This window comes from Plectropomus leopardus, chromosome 17 (assembly GCF_026936395.1).
Source record: "Plectropomus leopardus strain MGB_pleo_1.0 chromosome 17, ASM2693639v1, whole genome shotgun sequence".
Classification (NCBI taxonomy): Eukaryota; Metazoa; Chordata; class Actinopteri; order Perciformes; family Serranidae; genus Plectropomus; species Plectropomus leopardus.
In genome coordinates, this window is record NC_142192.1 from 20,440,045 (window position 1) to 20,459,576 (window position 19,532).

General features: G+C 38.1%; 1 protein-coding gene across 9 annotated transcripts in view; it reads left to right on the plus strand.

The window, feature by feature from the left end:
- thrb (thyroid hormone receptor beta) overlaps positions 1-19,532 on the plus strand; it is a 137,638-nt gene that overhangs the window by 72,992 nt on the left and 45,114 nt on the right. For 6 of the 9 annotated variants that reach the window (XM_042506649.2, XM_088090098.1, XM_088090100.1 and 3 more), the window contains one exon: positions 11,788-11,854. The exons of 2 other annotated variants lie outside the window; for them this stretch is intronic. The gene's annotated coding sequence lies outside the window, so the exon portion shown is untranslated. Of the gene's footprint in view, positions 1-11,397; positions 11,474-11,787; positions 11,855-19,532 lie in introns of those variants that run through there. One more of the 9 variants, XM_088090095.1, reaches the window with a different exon arrangement.

Here is a 19,532-nt window from a genome sequence, read left to right on the forward strand (position 1 = left end):
TTTGCATATTTTTTAAAACCCTTTTATTTATAATTTTCAGTTCATATCCAACAACATACTCCTCCTGTCATCACTCCTGCTGTCCCACCTCCTCTCTGCCTGTGTCTAAATAAATCCCCACGGCTCTATAGAGCAGAGAGTCAACCTGTCTCCTTCTGATTCCATTTATATACCACTAAATGCTTCAGCCAAATATGTTTTGGAGGAAGCACAATTGCTGTCTGGATTATGTTCAGTGGCAGTACTTCAGTGGGAATACTAAAAACAACCAAGAGGTGTTAAGGGTTGTTTTTTTGTCTTTTTCTTTTTTTATTGCACTGCAGTATGCAGGCTGTTGGATAAACCTCACCTGCACCTCAGTTTGGCGCTTAATTTCTCTCACCTTAACCGAATGATTTACCGAAACATGAGAAATAAAGTGGCTAAAGTAGAGAACAAATATGACAAACAAATGAAATATACAGTGTATATTTTGCAGATGTGTTAAGTATTTTTGCATCTTTGCAGATATTGTAAGCAAGAATATTCAGTTTTGGTTGTTAGTTATAACAATGCAATCAAGGCAGCATATGTTTATTCCAAAATGTGTATGATTTTACAAATAAGTATTTAGATAGATAGATAGATAGATAGAAAGATCGATAGATAGATAGATATTTATTCGATGTGGGCAAAAAAACATCAGATGCCCACCGTACATATTCTGTAAACCAACATAAGTATTTCATGTTCGAAAAGGAGTAGAAAGAAGTAAATACTTACCAAATCCTACCCCTTTTTTCCCCATTTTATATATACATATATGTACATACACATATACAGACACCTAGATACATACATACATTCACATATATACCTACATACACATATACATATGCACCATACACACCTTGATCAAATCAAACAGGAATAAATACAACAAAAGAGAACAGATCAATCTGGAAAACACACACACACACACACACACACACACAAACACATCACATCACAGAAACACATAAATACAGAAAAACAAAGTCACACTAACAAAAGCAGCCAACCTGTCTTGTATCACTTCTTATTGTCTGTTTCTCTCTCACTTCTATCAGCTCATATCCCTTCAGTATATTGTTTTTAAAGACATGTTTAAACTCATTAAATGTTTTACATGTTTTTAGTTCCACACTACAGTTGTTCCATAAATTAACCCCTTTTACTGTAATACAGTGATATTTCGTATAAGTCCTCATCAACTGTTAGTTGAACAAAACAAATCCTCTCAGATCATTTGTATTTTCCTTGATTTGAAACGACGTTTGGAAGTATAGTTCTTGGGAGACAGGATTAGTATGTAATACCAGCAGGTATATTAACACAAAATTAAACTTAAGAAAATATAATATATAGGATATTAAAAAAAGATATAAATATACAAAATATGCACCAAACAAATTTTTAGGTGTTTTTAATGTATAATGCAGCATATTAGTAGGCACATAATACAATGATTATTTGGGTTTTTTTTATTGCACTGCAACAATTATCTGTTCATTTAGTAAAATGCATATATAATGTATTATTGTGAATTATCTTTACTAATAATATATTTGTAGAATGGCTCTGCATGCTTATGTCACATTTCATTGACAGTGACTTAATTTTACATTTGTCCAGACAATACAAATGCAAAATAACTCTCATTAACACATTAACAGCATTGTTTATTAATGTGCAGTGTAGTTGTAAAATAAAGAAAAATAACAATATAGATAATTTATTTGTCCTTTGAATTGTTTATTGGGCAAAAATGTCAAATATTTGTTGTTTTTCTTTGTTTAACATTATTGTTAAATGAGTATCTGGGTTTTGTACAGTTATCACTTTGATGACATGCAGCATTAATTAACCAGTCTTAACGCACATGACGACACAATCAGTTCACTGAGCATTTCATGTGAACAGATTTCAGCTTTACTGCGTCATCTCTGGTCAAATACGGTAAACAACAAACTGACAGAAGAGGCTCCTTCTCAGTCCGAATGAGACGACTTGTGGTATCCTCAATAAAAAATGAAAAACAATGCCGATATAAAAGAAGCAAATAATTAATTCATCTAATTTCCTTCAGACTCAGTCGCTGCATATCAGCAATTTCCTATCAGCGTGCGGAGGTTTAACGGCATAAACAGTTAAAACTGAGAATTGCAGTGTTCATATTTGTCAGAATGAAATGTTAGTTGAATTCCTCCATCCTCCGCTGATCCAGCCAGTATTTTTGCCCCCCTCCCTCCCCTCCCTTCCTCTGTCTCTCTGCATCTTTTCCCTCTTTTTTTTTCATTGTGAACAGCTTACTGCAGTATCCTTAAAGTCCCTGCATGTGTCCTGAGTTGTCCTCTCTTACCCAGCATGCACCGCAGCGATCTGGAGCTCTGTCGGCTCAGGATGGGCGCACACTTTTGATGTCGGGAGAGAGGAGGGGGGAGGACAGGCAGACGCTATGATGCTGCTTTATATACTCCTTTCAATGGTTTCCCTCAGCGCCCACTGCTGTCATCAATTTGAAAAGGGCTTTTTTTTTTCATCCTCCCTTCATTGCTTTTTTTCATTCGGGCGCTGAAATAGTGTCCATGAGGCTGGCAAAAAAAGGGGGGAAAAAAACTCGGTATTGCTGCAGACAGAGTCTGCAAGCCGGCGCATTGTCCTGATGTGACCCACGCTCGCTCAGAGAGGCGAAAGCAGAGACTGTCAGGCTGAAAGGGAGGTGTGTGTCTGTGTGCGCCGTGTAAGGTGCTGATGTTAGTAGGGCAAGAGATGCATGAAATTTAGATATTTTTCTAACCTTTATCTGCAGCATCCCAAATGTTGCACATTATGTTCTACTCTGTATGTTTGCAATATTAACCTGTGCGTCTCACAAACGCACACAAACAAGCACAAATTTATTTCCAGTGCAATCACCAGAAGAAAATGTTGCCATTGTACATTTCTGCAAAACACAGATACCTTAAAAATGTACATTTTATACAAATCATATCAACGTTTCCTAAGTGACGCAGTATATGAGCTGACTTTGTCACCGGGAGGAGGAGGGGACGGGGTGACACCTAGGCGAGATGCCTGCCAAGCTGCAGACCACTGCAGACCACTGTTCAGGAGCAACAAACAACAAAACGGGTTGTTTTTGACAACCCGTTGCTGTTTTTCTAATAGGGTGTCAGTGTCTCGAAGCGGTTGTTTTTTACAGACATCGACAGCTTTTCCGGTCATGACTGTTCTGCGGAAACCAGGTATTTTAAGCTGAAACATCTTTCCCTAACCATGACCAAGTGTTTTTTGTAGATGAGCCCGATCACATGTTAACAACAGCGTTGCTGAAACATAAAGAAATGTAAAGTCTCAGCGTGTCTGCCACATGATAATGAAAAAATGTACAATGCCAACATTTGTACATTTGTACTTTCTCTGTCATAGTAAACTTCCCTCACATATGGTATGTTTTGCAATGCAGTAATTTAGTTAGGGCTGCAGCAAATAGTCAGTTAATTTAGTAAATCAACAAAGGATTAATCATAAAAATAATAATTACAATTTTGATTAATAATTTTCAGGCAAAACTATAAAAAAATTTCTAGTTCCTATTTCTGATGTGAGGATTAACTGTTTTTCTCATTATAAATTGAATTAGGGTTGCAACTGTGATTACTTTCATAGTGGATTAAGACAAGATTAACATGACACATTTTTTTAGGATCGATTAATCATTAAAACAAATTACAAATCAAGATCACAGACCACGATTCACGTCTATCTAAAGCTGGACAAAAAATTGATAAACGTGGAGAAATGAACACAAAGAAAATTACAGGGCAGCTTTTCTTTACATTTTGTCTTTAAAATAATATTCTACATCATGCCATTATAGACCTGTTTTTACATTTTTCTAACCAGCAGTACAACTCATCGGTCCACATCCATCAGTTAATCCAAAGGCCAAATCTTTTTTTGGAATAACCGTCTTCCAGACCTTCTTTCTTATAGTTTTAATATTTTTTTCTCCATAAGGCTTTATCCCCAAGCAGTCCCACAGAGTATGAAGGGAGAGTGCTTATTTATTAATCATTTGGTTTCAATAATGTCATGTTTTAATAATCAACATTCTAACAGTTTATTGTGCCTTTTGTTTTAACCAGCTTTCTTAATGAATTCATGCTGTTCGACCTCCAGGTCAAAGCCTGGCGTGGGAACTATGGAGCATGTGCACGATGCCTCGGCCAGTTCAGGCCCACTTGAGTAAACAACCCCAACCGCATTAGTCCGACTTTGAGAAGTTCGACTTAGTACGATTACAGTCAGACTAACATGTTTGCATGTTTTTCAAAGTCCAGTTTTAGTCGGACTTACACAATAATTGGACTTTTTCTAACGTCATGTAAACGTGGTGAATGAATCACTTCTCGACAGTGAAACGAGTCATTGAAACGAGGGTTTGTGATGTTCTTTTTGCAGTGTAAATCTATTAGAAAAAGGTTTTTTTGTTTCTTGCCTATTGGCATAATGACTCACCTGAATGCTGTAAATCCACGGTTTGGATGCTGTATTAAGTTGGCTCAAAATTCTTCAAACCCACCTGTTTCTGGTGGTTTGTTTCAAACAAGTCAGGCAATCTTGTCAGTCAGATGGACCATGTAAGTAATGTTTTTTAGGGGGACTATTCAAGATGAATTTTTAAATGAACTCGTACGAACCTTGGTGCTTGACTGTAGGGCTGCAGAATATACTGGTTTTAAGGTATACTGTGATATTAAACTTGACAATAATCATACAATATACTTTTGCTTATCTATGATAATGAAGAAAAAGATGCAACTTGCCCGAGAATCTCACCTGTGTTTTCCTTATTTTCAAAAGAGAGACTTTTTACACATACTTTCAAGTCTTAATTTTAGCGATAAAGCATTTGTCAAACCAAAACTGGTCCCTCGGTTTTCATTCCTTTGGGGGTCATTCTGACTGACAATAACGATAGCTCTGTGATACCTTGAAACCGTCATTGTACCGTGAAAATCTCATATCGTCGCAACTGCAAATCACACTTGATGCACAATGTAACAATTACATGCAGACGGTTTACTCAGCAACTTGTAGAATTAGCGGTGGCAGTGATTACAGCTTTGACTCATTTTGGTTCCAGCCGTTTCCTCAGGTGTCGACAGCTCAGAGTGGTGCTTGACTCATAATAATTAGGTCAGTTATCTTTACCTGTGTGTGTGTGCGTGTATGTGCTTAATTTAGGTCCACTCACTCTAACGTTTCCTTGAGGGCTGGTCTTGGACAGTTTTCAGTCTTGTGTTTTTTTAAATGCTCCAGCGAGACTTTTTCCTTTTCGAATCAGACCTCTCCTCTGCACGTGCTTCCTCTCCACAGCTCCTATAGCACACTGTGTTCCTTTTGCAAATAGTTGTATATGAGCGCAATTCTTCGAGGAGGTGTTCATTCCAGTGAGGATCATGCTCAGACTGGGTTCATTTAAGGACTCTCAGCCTGCAGCATTGTCATAGCACTCTGCTTTCTTGTGCTATGAGGTGAATTTTTGTCTGACTCATAAATTCAAAGGTGCAAGCCATTCTTGGAGTTGAGTCTCACTCCTACCTTCATGCTCTTACTTTGACTTTTTTTCAACATGGTGCACTGTTTTGTAATCCAATCGCTTTAGTCCTATTAAAGCTGTAATGAATTCTTCTTTAATGTCCATTCAAACTAAACACAACTGCTTCACATTAAAAACTTCTACTCTAAAGACCCTGCAATATATTTGTAACATTGGTCCTTGAGGTTTGTGAGTGACTGCTAACAAATATAAATGAATGCACTGCGTGGAGAGATTTTAGCATTTTTTCCCAGCTAGTCAGTTTTAGACATTGCAAGGGAGAAATAGAAGGACGAAACACCTTTTACCATGCTGTTCATATTACATGGAAAACTGGGGATGGACAGATCGGTATATAAAGTTTTGTTTTGAGCATTAATACCTATATATATGTATGTACACACACACACACACACACACACAACACGTTCTCATTTCCACGTCATCAAATACTAATACTTTCTTGTGCCTTCTGTTTGGTTGTCTGTTTTGGTTGTCTGTTCCCTTTTCTGTCTGTATGTGATGCACAGCTGATTCCTGAGTGAAACATGTTGTAATATGTTGTTAACGTTGTCAGATGTTATAGTTAGGTTTAGGCAACAAACCTACTTGGTCAAGTTTACCCTGATTGCTTCAATTCATGAAGATACTCGCCTTTCTTGCATTCTTCTTTTACTGTTGGGACATGTAAGAAAGACAAAGGTTTTTTGTTTTTTTTTCACAAATCCAAGGTAACGCTATGAGTGATTGTTATACAAATGGTCATTTTGTGGTTACATTATTCCTTTCACATCCGTGTTCATAAGTAATTAACAGAGAATAGGAAAAACATGTTTTGCAGATCATTTACTAGTAATGAGTGATGTATCCAGAGGAGTCTATTAATGATGCATTTAGCTCATAAAACATGACACATGGTTCTCCCCAACACGACTGTACAATACCCGCAAGATTATTAATGAGTCACTGTTGAGTGTTTCCGATTTTAAAATAAAAGTAATAGCATAATTTTGCTTTCTTCATTCTCTGAACAATACAGAACTGTGACTCCAAAAACCATGGTTGCGTATCAAACCTTCAGTTTTGCGAATCATTATTGCCTTATTATGCATTATTGCTGCGCTCTGTTTTCTACCGGCTAAGAGCTCCTTTCAAGGGTTACTTTGCTTGTTTTCAGCCTGCTTTGAATCAAAACAGTGTGTGTAGATGAATTGTGGTAAACTTTTCTCCATCTAACCAGTTCTTAGATACCCCACCCCCAAAATCAGACCTTCAGTTTTTTACGAATCATTATTGCCTTATTATGCATTATTGCTACGCTCTTTTGCTGGTTTTTAGGCTGTTCAAAGTACAAACTGTACTTCCACAATTTTGCCACTACTGCGGACACAAAGAACATAGAAGTGCATCAAGAGACAGACGCACCTCTCTCTCTCTCTTTCAGACTGAAATCCAGTCAAACTTTATAAGCAGGCAGGGCTGATCGAATGTAAATCAAGATTCTGTTACTGCACTGACCATTGGGCTGTTTAGCTGTAATAGCAGGAGGTTGTGAACAGGAAGTGGGCACCATACTGCTTACCAGCCACCCACCATTGTGTAGAACGGCGACTTTGCATTACATCACCTACCAGCAGGAGCATTATTAGTCTGGTTCGGTACATTCTGGTAATTTCAGGTTTTATACCTCTTTAGCAAAAGCAAATGCCGCTGCCCTTTTTTTCTTGTTTTCTCTGGACAAATTCAAAAGTATTTACGTCTTTCTACTGTAGACAGCCTAGTTTTATGTGAGGACCCTCTTTATATTGCTGAAATACTTCTTTAAACCTGACTGGGGCCTTTCTAGTAGGAGTGATGTTTCTCTCCATGGTCACATGGTTTCCTTCCACTTCTCACTTATACATTGTCCTGAACAAAGCTTCTTTTTAGTCCAGGACAATGAGGATCACCAATGAAAAGGACATTAAACTGATTGGAGAAAAATCCAAAAATAAACACCATCAGTAATGAATCAGGATGAGCGCTATATTGTTGCACAGTGCAGAGTTCTGTAATATTTTCTTTAGTGATTAATAAATGTTCTCTTTGGTTTTCAAAATTTGTTTATAATATGCAACCAACGCATGTATTACATGTGTTTATCTGATTGGACAGGAGGGAAAAAGCTGCAGTGATGTTGAGCATTTGAACATTTGTTAACCTGCGGCGCTTTTAGACCGCTTCTCCAAAAACCCACAAAGGCACGTCAGGTGCCTGAAGCACAACAACAACAACAGCAGTGTGCAAAAAATACTGTTATAAACAACTAGATAGAGGCGCCTCTCGCTGTAGAAAAGGTGACAGGGGGTGATCATCCCCTGAGCTACTGTTGCTAATATAAGGCAGATTCAACAGAAACACCACAGCATGAAAAACACTAGAATAATAGTACAAATGTTGTAATGTAAAGCTCTAAAAGCCAGCTCTTGGATTTTTGGCTACATTCTTGCATCTTCAAGTATCGGATGTTTTTTCCAGACCTCAAGCTCACATTCAGTTTATATTCTAACCATTCAGACTGAGTTAACAGTGAGGTAATTGGAGTGCACAGTACTAATCACACTGAAAACATCAAGAGAGGACTTGCGAGTTAGGATCACAGGCAAAAGAAAGCCTTGTATTCATTAAGTTTTCCACAAACCACTTGACACACCCCTGGAGGAAAATGCTAAGGAGAAGCTGCCCTGCCCAGCTTTAACTTAACTATTTACAACCGTTAGTCCAGCCTGTCGACGCTCATCGGCATGTCTTTTCTAGACTTTCTCCAGGCCCGGACACAGGCCCAAATGGCATTTTATCTTACTTTTCTTCAGTCTGAACCATTCATACTTTTAGCTCACTGCACTGGAAAAGATGAAGATGACTAACAGCAAAAGTGGATGCTGAAAATGTGCGTCACATTGTCAAATATAACTCAAATCACCATGGAAACTGAGTAACAGAGTGTATCAGTGGGGTGGGTTATTTTTTCGCACACACTTTCTTTTCATCTTTCTCCTTGTGTCTCTCCTCACCTATATATATATATATATATATATATATATATATATATATATATATATATATATATACATACACACACACACACACACACACACACACACACATTTCTGAGTGGATAATAACATCACAGTCGAAAAATATTTTGAAAACAGCTTTTTTTTCAAGTAACGTTGGAATCAAGGAAGGTATTAGCGACTCTGTCTACATCATATTATCTCTGTGTTTACCCTATTTATTTAGTAGCCAAAGATAATAATAACTACTTGTTGCAGAGGAAGTGGAAAGTGAATTACGCTTTTAAACTACAGAGAAGGCATTCTGCGGGCACTGAACTTGTAGAAGCTGTTACCTGGCTAAAGATCCATAAAGTGTCAGTTTTAACTGGCACTTATGAATCAATAGTAACAATAACAACAGAGTGCAAGAGATTTGATCTTCAGCGGAAAACTCACTGATTTATGATGCAATAATAATGCAATAATAATATATTCAAGATGAACTCATTTTCATTGGTGAAAATGTGCCGTGCATTGCATTGGTTATACTTTTGCAATTTTGTGTTGATAATGTTAGATAAACTATGTTTCATATTGCCAGCAATTATCACACTGTAAGTGATATTGATCCTTTTTTTGGGGTGGCTAGAAATAATGTAATTGAGGCAACATTTGCTTAGCCTTGCTCATGTTGTGTACGTGATGCAGGGCTTTTCTTCATGGAAGTTATTAGCTAAGCATTTTTATTCAGTCTATAATTGGTCCAAATTGTAATTACCAGAAAAAGGGAATTAAAATATGATTTATTTTCCAGTCACTGTGTTTCTTTTGAATATTTAGTTGTGTGACTGGTGCAGTATCTGTAGCCCTTTATACACAGAGATCACACGTTAGGGCCTCTACAAAGTCCCTTCTTTATGCCTCCTTTGTGAACGACCGTGGCATCATTCCCCTGGAAAAATTAAAACAGTGTGACGGGCATGACATGAAACACAACAGTGGCGGCCTCTGGTGTGACACATAACGTGTGTCTGCAGCGCTTTATAAACAATGAGAATGGGATGTTAATCGTAATCATTTACCCTCTCTGTTATATGGCGGCTGATCTCGTCCTCTGGTCGGAGGGTAAGGATTTCCTGAATCTCAGTGTTTTCTCAATTTGCAGACGTTTATGGCCGCTGTTTTCTTCTTTTAGTTAGCCGATAACTGCTAACAGCTACTTTTTAAATCTCCCGTGGTGGGTGGTACACATCATGTGTCCCAACTGTCTCACCTGTGATCTCGTCCTGCTGGCTGTCCTGTTTATTCAGACCCGGTGCTGTTACTACCTCCCATTGCAGCTTAAAAGCGAGACAACTCTGTCCCCTCATTCTGCAACTGTGCCTTATACACAAAATGGCAAAGTGGCACATTGGCAGAAGACAGGTCCCCTTCCTTTAGTGTAACTTAATTTCTTAGACCCAGGAAAATGGCAGCATCACTACAAAAAGGTGTTTATAGGAGTTTAGAAGTCATAATAGTGTAACAAGCATCCTGGCACAAGAATGGGGCACTGCTTTTTTGTAGTAATGTTACCATGACCCATATGTTCCCAGATTGTAGCAATTATGTAAGTGACTACAATATAAAGGCTCATCTAGCAATGGATTTTGCAAATTAGCCAATGCCAGAATGCTGTAGTGTGTGGCATCATACAAATAATAATTAAATAAAATAAATATAATTATAACTGATGATAGCGCAAGACTGCCTAAAAACAATGATATAGCAGATTACTGGCTAATGAGCGATGTAAATTGTGTGTTTGTAATGTTGTATGAGTGTTGATGGAGAGTGAGGGGCGACAGAAGTGAGTTTTAAACAGCTAAGACTCAGCTGTAACCAGCCTCTGCAAATGAATGAATGCAAATGAGACCCGAAGAGAATATAAACCAAGCAAGTATGTAAATTAGCATTACATACAAATAGGACTTGATGATGTTGTACTGTTATGGATAGACAGTATTATTAAAACAATAATCACCGTTCAGACAAAAGTGTGGCGTTACACTGAGTTGCATATGTGCATGCACGCATGTGTGTGCACGCTTGCGTGGACAAGTGTGTTGCAGAGTGCTACAGACAGAGCACGGAGAGAGGAAAAGCATTCCCATTAGAGTGCCCATTAAGTCTGATTACAAGTGATTGCCGTCTGTCGGAGAGAGATGACCAGCCCTGTCCTTCCACTGAATTAATGACATAAACAAATGCTTTCCTTTCTCACTCTCGTCATAATCAAACCACCTCCTGCTTTTTTTCCCTCCTTCCCCGGAGATTTCATCACAAACTCAACATAACTTGATTTTTGGCAAAACACCAGAGTGCAGGCCGAGCATTTCTGCTCCCCTGCACATGTTGTTTTGTCACTGTTGTTTTATTTATGGCCGTTTTCCTCCCAAAATGCCATTCTGCGCTTCAGGGGCTGACACACATGAGAAGATATATTGACTCATTTGAGTGCCGCCCGTCCAAAAGGGAAAAGAAAGTTATACTGGGATTTCTCTTCCTTTACTGCAGTGTGTTTGAGTCAGGGGGGGGAGTATTAGTGGTTGCGACCACATGTGGTAACCACCGGAGAATACTTTCAAGACGCTGTGGGAGTTCATGTGATTTCATCTTAGCCGGATGTAGTGTTCTGACTACATCCTGCCACCGAGCACAAAGGAGCACAAGGCGTTAAACCTTGTGTCTGTGCTTCACGGTGACATATTTACTTCCTTTAAATTTCCTGACTTTCAAAGATGCAATGAAAACACAGGCTGGGTTATAGGTGCGTTTTTTTCATATCTTTGCCCTCATCAGTTAGAAGCATTTAAACTTTTCAATGCCTAAGGTCAATTTTTAATGCCATGGCAACATGTTCGTGATTGTTTCCAGCCTTCCTGAGGACGCACTCATAACTGGACTGTGATTTTTATCATGCTTGCTCATTAGTTTGACTCGGCTCTGTGTGTGTGTGTGTGTGTGTGTGTGTGTGTGTGTGTGTGTGTGTGTGTGTGTGTGTGTGTGTGTGTGTGTGTGTGTGTGTGTGTGTGTGTGTGTGTGTGTGTGTGTGTGTGTGTGTGTGTGTGTGTGTGTTTGTAGGTGTTTCTCTCGGGGAGCTCAGCAGCTCCTCAGCGCTGCCTGGAGTCAGACTTCGCCACTTCCTCTGGTAAGACCTTCATGTTGCTCAACTCCACACAGCCAGAGTCCTGCAGCCTGCAGAATGCCAATACACAGTGTTTCTCTCCACTAGACCTCCCTGCTGTGTCCAAGACACACACGCGCACACACACACAGAAAATCTTAGTCTCTAGCAGTTGCAAGTCGTGCTGTAAATGTAATGAAGCTCAAATCTTGGTGGTGATCCAGGCTAAATCACTATGTGCCAGACTGGTGATCTGTCGGTTTGTTATTTTTCATGTCTTTGGGTTTGACAGCTGCAGACTGGTTCTCATAGTGGGTGTCATAGGGTTGGGTGGGGTAGTAAAACTAGTACTTTAAGTACTTGTCAGCTTAGAGGTTGTTTCATGTTTTCAATTAATTTGCCTACGTGGATGAAAAGATGCTTAGGAAAAAAAGGAAAATTTATCATTTACAACTTAGACAGTTCACACTGCTGATGAAGGTTGTGCTATTTAAAGCTAGTAGCCACTAAATTTACCTTGGGGTGAGAATGTTTTCATCAGCTGTTTCCAAGGTCAATAAAAGACTCCTCTATTATTGACAAAAAAGTACATTGTAAAGCTTTCCAAATAAACATGATTTTTATATGAACCATTTCAAGCGAGGGCCACTTGCTCATCGTGCAGATAACCATTAGCCATATGGCTATGGCTATGCACAGGGAGCAAGTGGCAAATCCACAGCTAAAAAAGCTAATGTGAAAGTGCCAAAAACAGCAGTTTCTTGAATGGCCACTTGAGGCTGGCTCCAAGAGCAAGTCAGACTCCATAAATGGCCATGTTGCCCAACGTTACAGCAGAGATGGACAAGTTTGTATACTGGGACAAAAAAACAAACAAACAAATATATCTGGTTTTGGTCTCTATAGCTAGTTTCAGATATGATACATTGATGAATTTTTATACAACTCACTTGTCTAAATGTTATTAAGGCCTATTTTTTGCAGAAAGGGTGTTGCTCCTTTAGGTAACAGGCAAGTGCCATCCATAGACAAGTCGCTGCCATTGCTATAACATTGATTAGGGAACATAACCCTGACGTAACCTTAGAGTCATAGCTGTCGCTATTTCAGTGTGTTTTCTGTTCAATGTAACCTGTTGGTCACCTCAAAAGCTCTGCTTTTGGTTGTACCAAAAGACCTTCTACAAAGTGGTATGTCCAGTTTTTGCTGTAAGTGCATTTTGTTTTAATGGTTTTTGCATGCTAAAATTCACATTAGCATTTTTACAGGTAAACATAGTTGTAAATGCACCATGCTAACAAAGCAAGTGGCTAGTGTAAGGGTTAGCTCCACCCTTTTGTCTGAATATGGTTACTTCTGACTCAAAAAATCCAAGATGCAAATGGCCAAAGTGACAAGGCTTCAAAACCATGGATGCGGTGGCCAAATGTGGCCGAGCAGCTAACTTTGGTTGGCTGAGTGGCTAACTTTTGGTTTAGCACTCCACCAACTTGAATGGGAATAAAATTATTAATTGCGTGGCTCTTTGAGTTGTGACGCACATGTATCAAATGATTCACAGATTTCTCTTTGGCGTAAGAGGTCAATGGGAAAAAGTCATTTTGGGCCACAGGGCATCGCGTGATGGTATAAGCATTGGTATAATGGTATAATTACACCGTTTGGCCACTTTGAAAATTAACTTCAAAGCACAGCACACTTCCTGGGGGCCACAAACCAATGGTTGGCGCCGCTATGGCTACATCCCTTGTTTAATACAGTACATGGTAGGGAGCTTCAATGGGCACATTGAAAGGAAATTAATGTTTAAGGAACCAATATTGCCCGACAGATAGGAACAGTTTTATCCACAGACATGTTGTAATATTTTATTGGACTCAAATACAATTGACATTCTGTTCACCAAACTCTGTTCACCAAACTCCTCACAACAGTTGTCTTATGGGTGCATTAGAGCAGAACGGTGGCTATAAAAAGCCAAAAATGCAAACACTTCCCCTATAGGCTCACGCTGTTGTGCAGTCTTGCTGCACTCAGCACGAGCTGTCGCCTTTTATAAACAATAGCTGATACATCAAAACCCCACTGTGACTGATTTAATGTGAGCTAATTAAAAAGGAACAGAAAATTATGAGTGAAATTGTTTTGACCATTAAATAAAGGCAGCTGCTACATTTACTGCAGTGGCTTGTGTTACTATAAATTAAAAAAAAAAAAAAGCAATATTGTATACAGAGTATTGCAGGGAGGGGAAATATATGTGACAGCTTATTAAAAATGAAGACTAACAGACTGGCTGTGGAGCTCAGAGGAGATGTCAGACTGAAAACAAAAAGGCTTCCATCTGCACACATAAAATGGGAAAATGTGTTGGAGCTAAAATGTAATGATAATAACTTAGACACCAAGCATCGTTCACGGGTCTGCAGGTGACTGTTAGCTCCAGCTGTCAGCCATTTGTCATGGTTGTGTTCTGCTGCTGGTCGTTACAGCACTGCATGATTATTGGTTATAATACTATTGATGCATTATTTGGACATGCTCAGCTCACGGTCTCCAGTGAGCAATCATGTACATGACTGTGCACAGTGTAACAGGAACAGCAGCATTTGTAGCAACACACAACATAGCTCCTGTGTATCATCCCTGTATCACTGGCCTGTGTGTTTTTTTCCCGGCAGCTAGAGAACTTAATGTAATATGATAAGTGCACCAGAGACTCCAACACAAAGTCATTCGGTTGATTCTTCTATCAGCTTGAATTCTTTAATGAAAACACCATCTGCTGTCCTTTTTGGTGATACCAGTTGCCATGATGATGAGCCAGTATCACGTTGCAGTTTGATGCAGCTTCGTAAATTAAGTATCAGAGAGCTCAAAGCATGATGGTCGGCAGATCAAGATAGATTCTTATCTGAATGCCACTCTCAAATAAGATGCATGTTGGTCAAGCCTGACTATTGTTTACTGCTGCCACGCAATTTTGATTCATGGTGCAAGCAGACGTTGGCTGCACACAATGAGATTCCACTGAAGACTTAAAGAGGCTGATGTTTAGGCTCAGATGACGGCCTGATGCCCTTTGTGGAGTTTTCAAAACAACAAGAGCCATCACTTTTATCAGAGCTGAATGCAGCATCTACTGCTTGTGTTTAGCATATTATTGTACTGTTATTTGTTCAAATGTGCCTTTTGTTGTGTGATGTAGGGAAGTTAAAGCACTAATACAACACTGTAAAAACACTCTATTAACAATTTAAAGTCTAAGCAAACTGGCATGACTTCTTTTGCAAACGTGAAGTAGATAATGAACAATAAAAGAAGAGATGACCCTAAAATAAACACAAAATGAGTAAAAAAGAACAGGCATGTTTCCTGAAAATTAGTTTAAAAATAAATAAATTAACTAATTCATTAAAAAAAGAAATTACCTGAAATTACCTCTGAAAAAATGTTGAAAAAATTCTAACAATTGTGTATCATCATTTTATATATGTAATTATAATAAATGTAAATATAGTTCTTCCCTAGCTTTTCAATTTGCAATTTGTGGAAGACGTCAGTCATTGCCTGGAAAAAAAGCTTTTTTAAATTTTTATTGAAGTGTGGTGAGATCTCATATACAGGCCCAGAACACCACTTAAGCAGTGCTGATGTGCAAATTTAACTGTCCAATCAAAACATAGATTTTCATTGTACTTCCACGCCAACCAATTTAAAAGCAACTGATATTAGATTTTTTCTTTGAGACCAAAGATTATTATATAAAAGGAATTATATTAAGTTCAAAACACAAGGGAGACATTTAGAGCCAACAATAAATGACGGAAGGGCTTACTGCGATAAGACTGTTCTCCGCGGGTTAGTTATTTAGACCACAGCCTACTTAATACAGTATAATAATTTAGAATGAATGTTAATATCAAGAGCACCTTTGCACTTTTAAAGTGTTTTGCACGTAGCTTTTCATTAAGTCTGACTGACTTGTGCTGATAATCACAAAGCTCTGGTATCTCTGAGTACAGCAGTGTCCACAAACTTTTGACCATTTAGTGTAAGTGTAAAGTTCCAGTTTGCAGTAATAGAAGTTGTCGCAAATTTTAGTGCAAAGTTCTGAAAAGTGTTCTGGGACTGAACTTTTGAAGTGAGGGAAAGCCTGTATGTGCATTGCATCATTTTGTGCTCCCCTTTTACTTAAACTTCACATTGCCAAAATAGACAATTTACAAGAAATGGGTTCACTGAAAGCTGTTTGAAGATGAGGAAGCATGAACACGGTGAGAGTGAAACCTTTGATCCAGTCTTTCACGTCTTCTTTCTCTCAGTGCGACAGCGGCTTCTTTACAGGATGCTCTCTGGTGATAGCCAAACAATACGTCACAGTCAGAAAAATGCTCTGCGGGTTTGAAAGTGGAGGATGTTGATACAAATGTGTTTTTCATTAAGTTGATGTCAGACTTCAAGAATGTTGACTTCTTTCATGCCCCAAGCTTTGGGCCTAAATTGATGATTTGTTGTATTGTTGTGTTTCCCCTGTCAGAGATGGTTTGCCAAAAGGTTTTACAGGGTAGTGCTGATGTTTGAAGAAAGCGTGTAAAACTAACTAAAAACAGGCATTATAGAAAAGCTCCGCTAAGAGTAAGCTGGGGGTCTTAATCTGTATTGTTACGCACTGTTGTCACAAAGAATATCTGCAAGTTGAATGCAAAAACAAAAGGGTGATTTAGAGCAATCTTATCTTTCACCTCGGATCAGCTAGTTATATGGGGGGAAAAAATACCAAAAAAAAAAAAAAAAAGAAAAATACATGAGCTAGTCTCCTTTAATTGTACACTGTAAAATCTGACATGTTTATCTCACTTTAAAAAATCTTTGAAAGTGATTGCTGTGTGAAAGAAAATAAAATTTAGCTATTCATCTTAATTTATTTTTACCTTCTAATTGTTAAGTTTACCTGAAATCTATATTTATTTAATTTTGTGAAGTTGTTGCAACTTAAAAATTATAAATTAATTAAATCAATCTGTCTAAGTCTTAGCAACTTCAGTAAAAAAAGTTAGCCTGACTGAACTTGATCATCACAGAGAGGATTATGAATTCTGGAGATATGCAAGTTCTGTTTTGTTAACATGTGAATATATGAATATACAATTATGATTAACTAGTATGCAACTGTCAGAATACAGAGATATAGCACAGTAAACTTGGATTACAGAAGTTGCTAAAACATAGAAAGATTGATTTAATTAAACTTATTATTTTTAAGTGGCAACAGCTTCACAATATAAAGCTGATATAACTAAATTTACTATTAGATAAAGTGTACATAAATTAAGACTAATAGTTATATTTACTTATATTTTTAAAGCAATCGGTTTCCTTTTTTTTTTTAAAGTAAAATCAACTTGTCAGATTTTACAGTGTAGATGTCAAGAACTGGTCAATAATCAGTTAATCTGAAAACCAGCAATGAGGAAAAGTACAGCATGTGCTCTGTTAGGGGCTTATTTCCTGTTTCCTGCCTTGTGTTTGAGTGTACACTTTCACTATGCTTTTCTGTATAAGCTACTGTCTGTCTGTATTCTTGCACCATCCGTTTGTCCATATTGAGCTTGCACTGGTGGTTCTGCTTTTTTGGGGATATGATGGTGACATGCACTTGACAAGAATCTACTTAGATAATGTAATGTCATGTGGAGACTGAAGTCTGCCAACAGCAAATCATGAGGTTTTGGAGTTAATTTGTAAGAGATAAAGACATCAAACTTTAAGGCTGCTTTAATGTTATTATCTTTCTGTCATTCTCTCCACCAATACATGTTGCAGCCAAACTAAATATCATCTTGGGGAACACAGAAATGAGGTCAGGTTGTGAAAAAGTTGGTTTTGCAACATGCTTTCACTGGATACCATGCAACACAGGATGTGACGATGGCATTTCCTATTTAAAGGTCCACTTATTAATAAAACAGCATCATACAAATATTTTCCCTTGAAGTTCTCTTGAGAGTTTTTCTGAAAAATATAGCTGCCAAATGTATTTAAAAGCTCTGTCTTATACTTTCACTCAGTTATTAGTGCAGATACAGTCTAATCAAAGATATTAAAGGTGTATACATTTGGATATTTAAATGTTCTTTTTGAGACATTCAGATCATTCATTCAGCAGCAAAGCATTATTCCCTATGTACAGATGTAGTGGAGAAATGATGTCCTGGGCAGAGAATAGAGAACCTCAGAAATTAGTCCTAACACCTGCAAATGAATTAGCATTTCAACACTCCAGGTACCTTTGTCTCAAACTGAGTCAGTTTTTTTTATTTTTGTTTTTTGTTAGAAGCCTGAAATAAGGTCTGTGGTTAAAACAAGCTTAAGAGCCTTTCACATTTTGTTGTGTGACATAAAATCCGTCAATAAATACCTCACAGGCAAACTTTGAAGCTTTTATGTATGTCAAAAGAGGCGTTAGCCAACAAGTTGCCATATGAGATAACAGAACGTCATCACGCCGAATACAGCTTTCCAGCCTCAAAGTGGTAGCGACACAACAGTGTAGTTTGTTTATAGCCTAACAATAACAATAATAATAAGTGGTGTTCATTTGTGGAGATTATCTCACTTTTTTTACCTTTTTTTTTTTCAAGTCTTCTTAAGCAAGGAGCATGCATAAAAACATTCATCTCAATATGAGAAGAGATGACTGATGCCAGATTTAGCTATAAGCTAGTTTACATCTGCAGTCCCTGAGCAGGTATACACAGAGCAAATACCTAACACTAAAAACAATTATCACACACTAAAAACATTCAATTACAACGGACAGTACAAACAGATACAAACACACATCAACATACCAACACATCCATCAAGTTGGCTACAACTAAAAAATGATCATTCATAAAATCTGGTTCACGGTGAAATTAATGTTGACATGTCTGGTTACTCAATGCCCATTTTTTTACACCATGGGAGAAAGTCTGAAGGTCTGTGCCTGTTTTTAGCTCAGCTGGAAGCGTATTCAAATGTTTGATGGCTGTAAATGCAAAGGCAGATTGTGCAAAGGCAGTTCGACACAGTGGGATGTTAAGCTGAGTTCAGAGCAGATCGAGAGGTTCTGCTCTTTTGCTCAGAGCGGAGCTGAAAAAAGCCCTTCAAAGTTTGTTTACCACAGAGCTTCTTTTCTGCAATGACCCAAAAATCGAATAGAAAAATCCCACAGAACCAGGGCGATGCTGGCTTCCTTGTCAATTGACAGAAAAAGTGTGTGTTGTAATTCGAGCTTCTCTGTGGTTTGTTTGCTGGTGTGGCTGCACTAGCCTGGCTGTTAGCGCATGTTTTTGTAAGCTCACCACCGCCTCTTTGCACAGTGCTTATATGGCAGTTAACACTGATATCAGTACTGCAGTGTCACAGGAGCATATCGCCCACCCTCTGAAATTAACTACTGGTTAACATCGTTAGCGCTTTGAGTACTGTTAGCACTGTTGCCATTATTTAGCACTCTTTATGGCGTTAGCACCATTAGCTGTTTATTTCTTTATCGTATAAAGATATAGAGTTAAACATGGTGACATGACCTATCTGACATTTCTGTTGTGCTTATTTTATGACCTGTGCTGCTTTTCTAACTTTGATAAACCAAATCTACTGGCTGAAGCTAAACAGTTTACTGCTGTGGATGGGGCCACTGCAAATAATATTA